Here is a 13,394-nt window from a genome sequence, read left to right as displayed (position 1 = left end):
AGAAGAAGTTTATTGGTTAATACCTTCCACCCACCCACTCCCTAACGTACCTTTCCTCTGTGATTTTCGTTTACATATAGTCTCAGAAGAGTGCAAGTTTGCAACAGTGGACATGTGCCCAGCTTTTACCATATGCTTCTCTCTAGTCTGTTTCCAAACTTTTCTCCTTTTGCCTAGTCCTTTTTAATAGCTACAAATTATCCTGTTTTGGTCCAGTTGCAAATTGACACACAGCTAATTTGACTATCTGCATTTCCAGAATGACTCAAGTGGACCCAGCTAAATATTCAGCTGCTTAGGTGAATGATTATGGAAATAATTTTACATCCTAACCCTATATATTTATATTTATATATAAATATATTATATTTATAGTCCTTCTCCTCTTTAAAACCAAACCAAACATTACTACATTAGTTGGAATTCTAGCCAAAATAGTTATTTGTCTTGCATCTTTAGAAGCCTGTCAGTTAAGGGCCTCATGGCAGAAAAGCTATTCTAGGAACGCCTCAAACAAAGCATTCATGATATATGGCTGCCCAAGTTAGCTACTTCACAGCTGTAACAGCACATTCTAGGTTGTATGGCAGCCAAGCTGACTTTGTTACTGTATTAAGTGAGGTGTAAGTATTTGGAATGCTGCAGTAAGCAAGGAGACATGGTGGGTGGCAGCTGCCTTCTCAGAGACCTTGAAAAGAAAGCCAGTAGAACTTCATAAGTGTTTGCATCTTGTCTGTGGGTGCCATGGATAAGAAATAGGATATGTTAATAGAATAGGAAAATACAGGTTAGTAGGAAACTGTAACTACACTCATTGTTAAGGTTCCCCCCCACCACCCGAGTCAAAACAATTGTGCATTTCTTCAGTTCCTAAATCAGCAGAAAACTATGAGGACATAAATTGCACTGGAACCGTGGTGGTGCAGTGGTTAGAATGCAGTATATCAGGTTAATTCTGCTGACTTAGAGGGGTTCGATCCTCACCAGCCCAAGGTTGACTAAACCTTCCATCCTTCCGAGCTCAGAAAAATGAGGACCCAGATTGTTGGGGCTATAGGCTGATACTGCAAACCCCTTAGAGAGGGCTGTAAAACAATGTGAAGCGGTATACAAGTCTAAGTGTTATTGCTATTGCACTGCCCAATGACTGAGTGGAATGGGACATCTTGCCGTGGAATAACTCACAGCAGCCAACTCATGACAAGGCAACTTGCTGCAGGACAATTCATTGTGGGATAACTCAAGAGAGGGACACATAGAATTGCAGTTCATCCCAGCTTTGAGGACTTCTAATCTGAAAACGTTCAAACCTAAAGCAAGACAAGACCTGCTGCAATTCACTTGTTCCTCTCTTGAGTTGTTCCGTGTTGAATTGTTCTATGGTGAGTTATCCTGTGGCCAGTTGTCCTTTGGTGAGTTGGCTGGGGAGAGTTGGCCAGGGTGAGCCCTATTCTGCTTGTGACCTACCATAAGACCTATGTATATGTGTGGACCATTGAGATCGCCTGACACTTCCCACAATCTTCCTCCCATTTCATATTGTACTTTATTCTTTACTCTACCAACCTATTGACTAGACTATTTTTGGACATGGTTTTAATGCCCAAGGATGCTAGATGCTGTTCATAAATAGCCTGAGTATCAGGTCACTAATATGCTGGAGAGTTGTGAGCCAAATCAAGCATTTCCTGCTTTATCTCAAGTCCTTCTATTGTGCCAGTCACTTGGGCTAAAATAGTTAGCACAACATCTTCATAGTTAGCAGAATTCAGGAATGAGTTGTTTGTTCAGAACAAGCTGAATATTTTTGGTCAAAGGAGAAGATGATGTTCATTGATGTTCTGATTGAACTGGATGTGGAAATTCACTTTTATATTACTGGTGGAATATGTTCTATTGCAGGGGTCGCCAACCTTTACGACCTCGGGGACCACCAAACTCATAATTTTAAATCCCGAGGACCACTAATACAATTTTTTTTAAAAAAAAATCATATATTTAATATTAAAATTTTATTTTTATATTAAATATAAAGTTAATATTAAAAATAATACACACACACACACACACACACAAATGCTTATTTAATTATAACAAAATCATAAATGCTTAAACATAACTGTGGGGCAGAGCGAAGGGAAAGGAGGGGCCTCTATCATCCTTTGGGGAGGAAGAGGGAAGATTTAAAAAGCCACTTGGTGCCTGGAGGCTGGGAAGATCTGGACGGGGAGGAACCAGCTCCCCCTCAAATGGAAGAAAAACAGAGCCAAGTCATATCTGCCCCAAGTCAGAGGAAACCTCTCCCTCCTTTGCCAGGTGTGGCTGCCTGGAGCTGCGGGAGGGTAGGAGGGCTGGGCTGGAATTGCCGACGAAGACAGGCTCCTAATAACCAGGCAACACCTCCCCCTTCAGCCACCATATAAGAAGAGGACTCCCCGAGGCTAAGCTCCAGGTTTCTCCTGTCACTTCCAAGTAGAGAAGGATCCCACCCTGTGTGGAGGCTGAAGGGGGGGGGTGTCGAGTCCAGAAAAGCTGGAGCTCTCACCTGCACAAACAGGCTGGTTATTAGGAGCCTGTCTTCCTTGGCACTCTTTTGGTCTGGGCACTTGGTCTCTCCCGCTCCACCCCATGCCAAAGGAAAGCCAGCTGGACTTCTCCTTCCCTCCTACCCTTCCCCCGACTCAATCTTACTTTGGGACAGAGGAGAGCGTGCTGGAAACGTGTGTTTCAACACGCCTTTCTCCGGAGCTCGCTCGCAGTTCTTCACGTTCCTCCAGGCCTGGCTTGCTTAGAGGGAAGAGCAGTCCTGACACCTCTGCTGCCCCTGCCAGGAAAAGAAAGAAAGCAGAAACAGCTCTCACTGGGGCGAAAGAGCAGAGATCAGAAGGCGCAGGCAACAGAAAGCGGCGCTTTTCAAAGGCAGTAGCTTCTGTTTTCTCTTGACTATGCCTTCTTCGATCTCAGCTCTTTCGCCCCAGCAAGAGCTATGTTTCTGCTTGCTTTTCCTGTGCTTTCCCCTGGAGCCGTGCGGGGGGGCAGCGGAGCAGAGCACCAAGAGGGACGAAGAAACTGATGCCGATGCCCCATTCTGGACCTCAGAACTGGATGGTGAGCACAGACTTGCCCACTCCTCCCCCTCCTGCCACCACCAGACAGTACTTTTCCTGCCCTGGGCCATCCCTACAGCCCATAGCCATCGAGAAAAAGCCCAGGCCAGGAGAGGCAAACTGGAAGGTGTGGGAGTGCCGTGCAAATGCAAGTAGCGTGGCGTTCCTGCACCTTCTGGCCATCTCCATTGCCGCTTCAGCCTGCCTCTGCCGCCAGCCCCTTCTTGCTGCAACAGCACCATTACCACATCCTGCCCAGTGAGGGCTGCGCAGATTTTTGCAGGTTTGCGCTCGGCCGAAGGGTGGGGGCCAGTGGGTGTGTGGGCTTTGGACGGGTGCTTTGGGGGATATTTCTCTGCGGCCCACCAAAATTTTCTCACGGCCCACCAGTGGGCTGTGGCCCACCGGTTCGCAACCACTGTTCTATTGCATCTGAAGGGAGAAATGTAGTTTGGAGTATGCAAAGTCAGCAGTGTGGATATTCTATTCCACTATATCTCAGTTTCTCTGTTCTTTCCATCAATATTCAGTAGAAATAATTCTACCTAATGGAAGGACCTGCACCAATATAATTCATTTTTTCAAACTAAGAGTATGCATTTGACTATTGAATGATATGCTGGGGACCACATTCCAAAAATATAGTAAAGACCAAAACAAAGATATGAGTAAGATCGGGGGGGGGGGGGGAGATTTGATTTGATTTAAATTTAGTTAAATTAAATTCATGTATTATTATCACTCTCCAGGGACATAACTACTTCTCCTTTCCATTGTAGAAAATCATGGGAAAACTTTTACTTCTCTGGGCCAATGGCCTGATATCTGACAGCATTTACACATAAGCTAATGAAAGACATCTGGTGACCACTGAATGACAGCTTCAACAAGTGCTCAGATTCTGTTTAGTTTCTTCATTAACTCATCCCTGTTACATCATCTCACTGACCTATTTTTCAATGCTTTGTAGTGAGAGGGGTGGTTCAGGGTACTACACTCTGTTAGAAGGTCACATGACTTGTTCCTGAATCAGTAAATTCTAGCCATCTTCCTTTAACCCATATCCCCTCCTCCGAAAAATGATCATGTGAGTAATCATGCGAATGTCATTTCAAATATTCAAGGCAGCTCCATGTCTCACAAAGGAATACAGTTCCTAATTTGAGTTGACCTCATGACATCTGAGGTTTCCGCATTGCTTTTTTGAGCCAAGAGACGGAGTCCTAAAATGATCTAGAAAACAAAGGACTTCCTCTGCTTCAAAAAATGATCTAGAAAGCAAAGGACTTCCTCTGCTCCTCAAAAAGAGGAGTCTGCCATTTTTAAACATTTATTCTCCATTGCACTTAAAAAGGAAAGTACCAACAGTTCTCATTTAGAAGCTAATAACTGAAGTTAAGTTCTTGAAAAACCACCTTGTGTGACACGCCACCAAGTTTACCACCCAGAGATCTTTCTAGACAAATCTTGGAGTGATTCTATTCAACAAAACTGGTGAATTGGCATTTTCCAGCAGAAGGCTAAAAGTGATTTTCATTCAAAAGATCACAGATTCAAAAATCTTTATTTCCCTGATGCCTTAGTAAATAGATTTCTGAGATAAATTGGAGAACTTTTATTAAGCAAAGTAGGCAGTTCTGAGTTACATAGACTAATAATAATTAATAAGGCAGCTTCTTATTTATGCATTTTTTTTGTTAGATTTATATCCCATTATTTCTCCTGCAAGGGTTCAAGGCAGCTTATATGAATATCTCACTTCACTTTATCTCCTCAAGATCTCCCAAGGTTGACTGATGGTCTATGAGTAGTTCAAAGGGCATCCAGTAAATTTCTATAGTTGAGGTAGGCTTGAATCTGGATCTGTCCATTGTTAGCCCAACACTTTAATCATTATGATATCCTGGCACTTTGTAAATGTATCTTGAAAAAAATCACTTTAGGAATATGCTGTTGTTAGTTATATCTATTGTTGCATAATTCCTACACATTAAAGCTATTAAATATAATCTATCTGTGTCAAGGTAATCTTGTAGCTATTTAGCCAAATGTAATAATGTACTTGTTGATAGGGGCTCTGGCCTAAACCTGATCTGTGACCAGGGCATTCACTGATTTAGGAAAACTGAGCCCTAATGCCCATGATTAACAATGGAAGCTGTTGTGTGATTCTAGGCATCCTGTTCAGTCCATCTCTAACATAAGCCTCCAATTCTCACCTCATTACACCCACACAGAGAAGAGGGAAATACGAAGTCATTGAGACACACAACTGAATAAAAATAGGATGTTGCAGAGTTTCGATGTTTCTTTCTGACTTCTGAAGAAAGACTTGAGTCATTGTTCTCAAGATAATTGATAGTAGATATATTCAGGGAATTAGAAAATTGCTTCTTGTTATTCAAGCCTGATTCATCAAATTTGTGTGAAGGCTTGGAGATTCATTATCCATGGGTATTAGAAGAAGACATGGAAATGGGTTGTATTTTCAGGAAGGAAGACATACACTATCTGTAGAAAAAAAAGAGAACCTGACCTGGGACACTCACATTGCAACACTGGTCAGTAGGGCCCAGCAGAGATTATACTACCTGAGACTTCTCAGGAAACAACAACTGAATGAAAAACTGCTGGCGATTTTAGCTTACTGCACCTCTGTATTGTTTGCCAATTGTACAGTGGCAGATAGGAAAGCACTCCAGAGGGTTAATGTCATTGCCCAGAAGATCAATGGTTGCCCTCTCCCCTCTTTGGAAGAGCTTTATAGCTCCTACTGCCTTAAGAAAGTTCAAAACATTCTCAAAGATCCATCTCATCCTGGGCACCTTTTTTAAAAAAACTATTACCATCTGACAGATGGTACAGGATAATAAAAGCAAGGACAAATAGGCTGAAAAACAGCCTATTCCAGGGCAGTATTGAATTCTACTGTACAGTGCAATATTAACGCAATATCGGGTTTTCAATTCAATTGTAAAGAATGTGAAAGGTTTGTGTTTTATTTTAATACTTATAATGTACACTGAAGATGGCATTTAATTTTGTTGTATGAGGTGCAATGACAATAAAGTAAACTAAAACTAAACTAAAAATAATGTTGAAATATGTCTGTTGAAAATGCCACATACACATGTCTTTCTGCTGCTGCATGGATGTACATTATGGTGTCCTGTAAAATGCAGCTGTGATTCATCTGCTTTTCACATGCCTCATAGCAACAGAGAACTGTTTAGAGATTCAACAGCTCCACCCAAACAAACATAAGTAAGAACAAAACACGATTTTAGTTTTGAAATGAAATAAACACATAAAATCATTGCAAGAAACAACAGCCTAGGATAATTTTTTCTCTGCTTGCTATTTTCTTGACATTTTGGATATTTCAAAGCAAAGTTCAGTGCATGAAAGTCATGGTCCTTCCTAATAAAAGATAATAAATCAAGCATTTTACATTAATAGTATTAATATAGAGTATGTGCTGCTATATTCTGTAATCTCTTTAAATTTAAGGGACTTGTGTCACCCTTTTTTTGCAACTATTAAGCTACTGTGCATGTAGGCTATTGATTATATAAACAGCTAGACTTGGATCTACCTGTGTTAAGTCTTCGATAGATGGCAATATACGTCCTATTGACAAAACCGACCAGTTATATCTTCCTCTCAGCAAAAACAAAATAAACAAATATGACAGTAGGCAATATCTACTTTGTGCCATGCAAATAATAGAAGATCTAATCTGTATAAATGAATCTTGAGTCAATATAAACAGAGTTTATTGAGTTTGGCGTTTATTTATTACAATCAGTATTGAGTTCATCAGCCAGGAATATACAGGTGGAAGTAAAAACTGAGTTGTGCTTTTCTTGGGCCTTGATGACCTGCTAGCATTTTTTCCAAGGGCATTCTATCCTTCGTTAAGTGCACTCTGAAATATGATATGCTATTTTTGTATGCCACAGTATCTATAATTTATTATTTTGACCCAGAAACGGTCTGTTTTATTTTGAAACTGAACAAGTTATACACTGGATCACTGAGCACAAATTCATTCAGCTTCATCTCAGGAGTGTTTCATATGATGCAGTAGGTTCGCTATTACTTCTGTAAAAGTGAAACTCACACATCTCAGCATGAACACATGCAAGTCCCAGGACACATCTATGGTAACACTTCCTTTCATGCATCATGCAAAGCCAAACTGAACTGAAGAAACTTCTTGGATAAGAAGCAAAACCTCTTCAAGAAAAAACAAAATCCAGTTGCCTTTTGAAAAAGCACCTTGGGTACAACCATGATTTGAATGACTGATAGCCACAAAGCCAAAGTTAACATATTTATGACAGTTGCAGTGTCCTGGGGCCATGTATCACTTTTTGTGACCTTCTGACAAGCAAAGTCAATGCAGAGGCCAGATTCACTCAACAACTGTGTTTCTAACTTAACAACTGCAACAATTCATTTAACAACTGTGGCAAGAAAGATTGCAACAGATGTCTCACTTATGAACCAAAATTTTGGGCTCAATTGTACTTGTAAGTCAAGGACTACCTATGTATCAGGGCTATACAACTTTTACAGGGGAAAATATCACATTAATCAATTAAAAATAATCATGGTCTGCAAAGAAATACCTAGTGGGTTGATCAGCTGTTCAGTGCTCAGTGGAGCAATGGTAGGGAGTTTTGGAGGGTCTCAGAAACAATGAATTTATTACTTTAAAAAAAATGCCAGCAGGCACAAGTTTGTGCAATGGATTGTAAGCAGGCTATGTGTTTTGCAGGCCTGTTCTATATCATATCAGAATGTAGGACATGGAATAATAGAATTAAGAAGCAAATTGAACATGAGGAAATTTTTTCTAAAAATAAGATCATTTTGATAGTGAAAGGCTTTCATTCACTAGAAATTTTTAAACAGAAGCTGCTTCAAATGGACAGGTAGATTTTAAATCTTTATCTTCCTACTGTTAGGGATGCTTCAACATGAATTTGAAGATTTAAATAGTGGTTGCTAGACTCAGGGACCTACTGTAAATGCTCTCTGTAAACATTGTGACTCTGTTCATACAACATCTTTAGCCCAATTATTGAATTATCCATGTTTAAAGTTAACCCATGGTATTGATCATAAAAAATGATCTGAATTTACATAATTTACCAAACTTCACTAGAATAGCAAACTGTTCAAACCAAGCAGATTGTATGAACACAACCTGTAATCCTATGAACATTCTCAACTGGCTGAACAAAGGTGTCTCAAGGAGCTCTCGGTGTCTGCTTTTCCTAGAATCCTTGAATAAGAAAATGCCATTTTCACCAAGGAGTCAAACTCCCTGCAGGAGTCCAAGTTAAAATGTTCTAGACCAGTGCTGTCAAATTAGATTTCTTTGAGGGCCAGATCAGCACTGTATTTCTCCTCCCCAGGCCAGCCGGAGGGGGGGAGATTGGACAGATGCAGGGATGGGATTCAAATTTTTTAACAACCAGTTCTGTGGGCGTGGCTTAGTTGGTGGGCGTGGGTGGATGTGGCTTGGTGGTCATGTTATTGGCTGGGCGTGGCCAACTCAATATTACTCACATCGAGGCACACATCTCCTCGCCTGGCCTCTCAAGACTGTGGGGATGCTGCAACAGTCATAAGTGTGAAAAAGGGTCATAAGTCACTTTTTTCAGTGCCATTTGAATGGTCACTCCACACAAGCAAAGTACCCACAAAGGAGGGGAAAAAAACTCAAGAGATGTTCCTGAGACAGGAAGTCTAGTCCTGCCAAAAACATAACAGAGAGGAAGTTTCTATAAGCAACACCAGAATGTTTCCTTCCTGCCTTCCTTACAGGATTAGGCCAATAATTTCTTCTAACAACCAGTTCTCCAAACTGCTTAGAATGTTAACAACCGGTTCTAGTGAATAGGTGCGAACTGGTAGAATCCCACCCCTGGACAGATGCCTCATGCAGCACACTCCCCACACCCATTTTGGCCAGCAGAGTGCTGCATGCGGCCATCCAGGCTGAAATCAGGGTGTGGGAGGCTGCATGCGGCCACCACATCCTGTTTTGGCTGCCAGAGGAACTGCGGGCCAGTCTTTTGCTATTTCCAGGCGTGCCCCACAGACCACATATAATCACCTTACGGGTCAGATTCAGCCCATGGGCCTTGAGTTTGACACCCCTGTTCTAGACAGATGGCTACTCTATCTCATCAGACATATCTACCACAGGGAGTCTCTTCCCCCAGTCCCAGTCACTAAGAGCACTGATTTTCAACATATGATACTGCATTGCAACTGAAAGCTATCTGCGTGGCAATCTGCTCTGTGCAAAAGAACAGGGATTGGCACCTACGGCCCAAAAACTACAAAGCAGCCCTTGGCCTAATTACAATTCTTTGCAAACAATCTGGTCAGATGGCTGGCTCATGCTAGCCGTCCTTTCCTTGGCATGGGGTGAGAGGGAGGAAGAGAAAAAGTTGTCCTATCCTTTTGGTGTTGGCGTCAGTCCAATGCAAAGCTGATTAAAGGACAGCAGCTGCTGACCCTGTTACACAGTTCCTTAACTTCTCACAGTTCCAGGGTGCAGGGCACATGCCACAATAAGAAATGGCTCTTGAAAATATATTTTAAGGAAACCATTTGTGGCAAAACAATCTCTCTTTTCTTAATTTCTGCTTGCTTGAAAACCATTTGTGGAAAATGGATCTCTCCTCTCTTAAACTCTGTGCTTGCTTGACAATATCCTCTGCCAAATATTTATGACATAATGGTTGTTATTCTCCACCACACTAAGAGCTGATTCATATTGATCTTTTCTTGGGATTTTTACCATCAGGGTTGACTTTTCCAAGCTGCTTTACCCCAATGTACAGTCCCTGAAGGGATGGGTAAATTAAGGCATTTATTTTTACATTGTTCAAATCAGGATATTTATGATGGAGTGTCAGAATTTACAGTTTTCCCGCCCATGTGGTCTCTTAGCTTTAAAAATTACAAAACCATAATGAGATAGAATCATGAAGAAAAGGCTGCAGTAACATATTTAAGATCACTAGGCTAGAACCCTAGTTGTAGAGTATGCATGTTGGAACAGTATCCAACATGGGTTTACTGTCAATAAAACAGACCTTATTTTTTTCTTTCTTATTTTTTCTGCAGAAAAGAATAAATATCCATTCCTGTCTTGTAATGAGCACTTCAAACAACAATTAAAGCTGATAAGGAAGGTATTTTATAATGATAAACAAAGGCAAAGTCACTTGAGGTTTAACTTTAAAAGCCTTAGTTGTAAACCCTTGGCTTTTTCCAGATTCATGGGTGGTCCAGTTTCATTCAAAAGTTTAAAAAGATATTTATATTAGTTGCTCTTTCTGCAGTATATCCACTATTTTAATTTTACTGAGGCATAGAAAGATTAAAGTAGCCAAGCACAAAAACTGCATTCACATAATATCCTCAATCCGGTGAGTAAACAATAGTCTATGTGCTACGTTTGGTTACTTTTAATCCTAATTAATTATTTTCTGTGGTTTATCCTGTTGAGACAATTCAACTTGTTTAGCTAATGTATGATTTAATGTATTGCACAAATTTATAAAAAGGGTTAATTCAGAAAGATTTAAGGCTTTTATAACCATTCAAGCTTCTTGCAGGCATTTTAGGATGGTTAGATTTTAGGCCATTGTACCACTCCAAATTTTATTATTTTCAGCAATATAGGAAATGCTATCTGGGGAATTCTGGGAGTTGAAGTCTACACATCTTAAAGCTGCCAAGCTTGAAAAACTCTGCAACGAGACTACTGAAATAAGTGCTTCATTCAGAATCTTGGATTTCTATTCTGTTTAAAATAGAGACTTATGTATAAAGAAGCAAAGCTGATTTCTTTGAGTTACATTTCTTAATAAAATATATATTCATTAAGAACTCAGGAACTGGACATTTCTTTAGAAAAATGGGAAGCTGGAGAGAACCCAACAAGATCTTACATCTCTCAGTGAAACCAGTGCACAGCTGAAAAGATAACAGCAACAGGTATGGTAATATGGTCACACAATATCCATATGGGCTGATAATACAGTTTATTAATGAAATTTGTATTCCAACTTTCTGCTGATGCAAACAATCAGGGCAGTTTGAAACAATTAAAACATAAAACATAACAATAACATCACATTTAAAATCAGTTAAAACAGCTGGTTGAACAAGATACGTTTTTGCTATTTTTCTAATTAATGGGAAATTAAGGATTATATGCACCATTCTAGGGGGAATATTTTATAGCCGGGGAACCATAGAGAAAAAGGCCCCTCCTATTGCACTAGGTCAGTGGTCGCCAACCGGTGGGCGCGCCCACCGGTGGGCTGTGAGAAAATTTTGGTGGGCCACAGAGAAATGTCCCCAAAGCACCCGTCCAAAGCCCACCCACCCGCTGGCCCCTGCCCTTCGGCCGAGCGCAAACCTGCAAAAATCAGTGCAGCCCTCACTGGGCAGGATGTGGTAATGGTGCTGTTGCAGCAAGAAGGGGCTGGCGGCAGAGGCGGGCTGAAGCGGCAATGGAGATGGCCGGAAGGTGCAGGAACGCCACGCTACTTGCATTTGCACGGCACTCCCACACCTTCCAGTTTGCCTCTCCTGGCCTGGGCTCTTTCTCGATGGCCATGGGCTGTAGGGATGGCCCAGGGCAGGAAAAGTACTGTCTGGTGGTGGCGGGAGGGGGAGGAGTGGGCAAGTCTGCGCTCACCATCCAGTTCTGAGGTCCAGAATGGGGCATCGGCATCAGTTTCTTCGTCCCTCTTGGTGCTCTGCTCCGCTGCCCCCAGGCTCCAGGGAAAGCACAGGAAAAGCAAGCAGAAACATAGCTCTTGCTGGGGCAAAAGAGCTGAGATCGAAGAAGGCATAGTCAAGAGAAAACGGAAGCTACTGCCTTTGAAAAGCGCCGCTTTCTGTTGCCTGCGCCTTCTGATCTCTGCTCTTTCGCCCCAGTGAGAGCTGTTTCTGCTTTCTTTCTTTTCCTGGCAGGGGCAGCAGAGATGTCAGGACTGCTCTTCCCTCTCAGCAAGCCAGGCCTGGAGGAACGTGAAGAATTGCGAGCAAGCACCGGAGAAAGGCGTGTTGAAAAGGCCAACACACGTTCCAGCACGCTCTGCTCTGTCCCAAAGTAAGATTGAGTCGGGGGAAGGGTAGGAGGGAAGGAGAAGTCCAGCTGGCTTTCCTTTGGCATGGGGTGGAGGGGGAGAGAGACCAAAAGAGTGCCCAGACCAAAAGAGTGCCGAGGAAGACGGGCTCCTAATAACCAGGATGAGAGAGGCCCCTCCTTTCCCTTCGCTCTGCCCCACAGTTATGTTTAAGCATTTACAATTTTGTTATAATTAAATAAGCATTTATGTGTGTGTGTATTATTTTTAATATTAAATTTATATTTAATATAAATTTTTTTTTTTAATATTAAATATATTATCTTTTATTTTTAAAAAAACCGTATTAATGGTCCTCGGGATTTAAAATTATGAGTTTGGTGGTCCCTGAGGTCAAAAAGGTTGGCGACCCCTGCACTAGGTAACTGAGCTTCTGGCAGTGGGGCATGTTCACAAGGACTCTTCTGATGATCTAAGAATCCAGCCAAGTTGATAATGGAGAGGAGACCCTTCAGATAATCAGGTTCTAAGCCAGTGAGTGGTTCTCAACCTTCCTAATTCTGCGACCCTTTAATACAGTTCCTCATGTTGTGGTGACTCCCAACCATAAAATTATGGCTTGGTTCCTAAGACCATCGAAAATATGTGTTTTCTGATGGTCTTAGGCAACTCCTGTGAAAGGGTTGTTCGACCCCAAAGGGGTCGCAACCCACGGGTTGAGAACCACTGTAATCTAAGCCATTTAACATGGCATGAACATAGCAAGTTATTCATATTTCTTTCTCCAGTTTTAAAACCATGCTCATCTTCTTCCAATCTATCTTCCTTCAATATATATTGAGCATATAGTTGAAATAAACATGGAAAGAGGTTTGTATATCAGTGGTCTTCAATCTTTTTGGCACCAGGGATGAATTTCATGGAGGACAATTTTTCCCCAGACCAGAGAGTGGGATGGGAGATGAGGAATACACACAACCTTTGCATGCAAAGTTTACAGTAGTGTTTGAACTCCTATGAGAATCTAATGCCTGATGATCTGAGGTGGAGTTGGTGGTGATGCAAATTTGGGGAGTGACTGATTGCAAATACATGAAGCTTCACTTGCTCACCCACCTCTAAGCTCCAGCTGGTGGCGTGGTTCCTAATAGGCCAT

The sequence above is a fragment of the Notechis scutatus genome, chromosome 2 (genome assembly GCF_049901735.1).
Source record: "Notechis scutatus isolate UNSWTSFEM ecotype Mainland chromosome 2, rNotScu1.2, whole genome shotgun sequence".
Taxonomy (NCBI): Eukaryota; Metazoa; Chordata; class Lepidosauria; order Squamata; family Elapidae; genus Notechis; species Notechis scutatus.
This window is presented reverse-complemented; position numbering follows the sequence as displayed.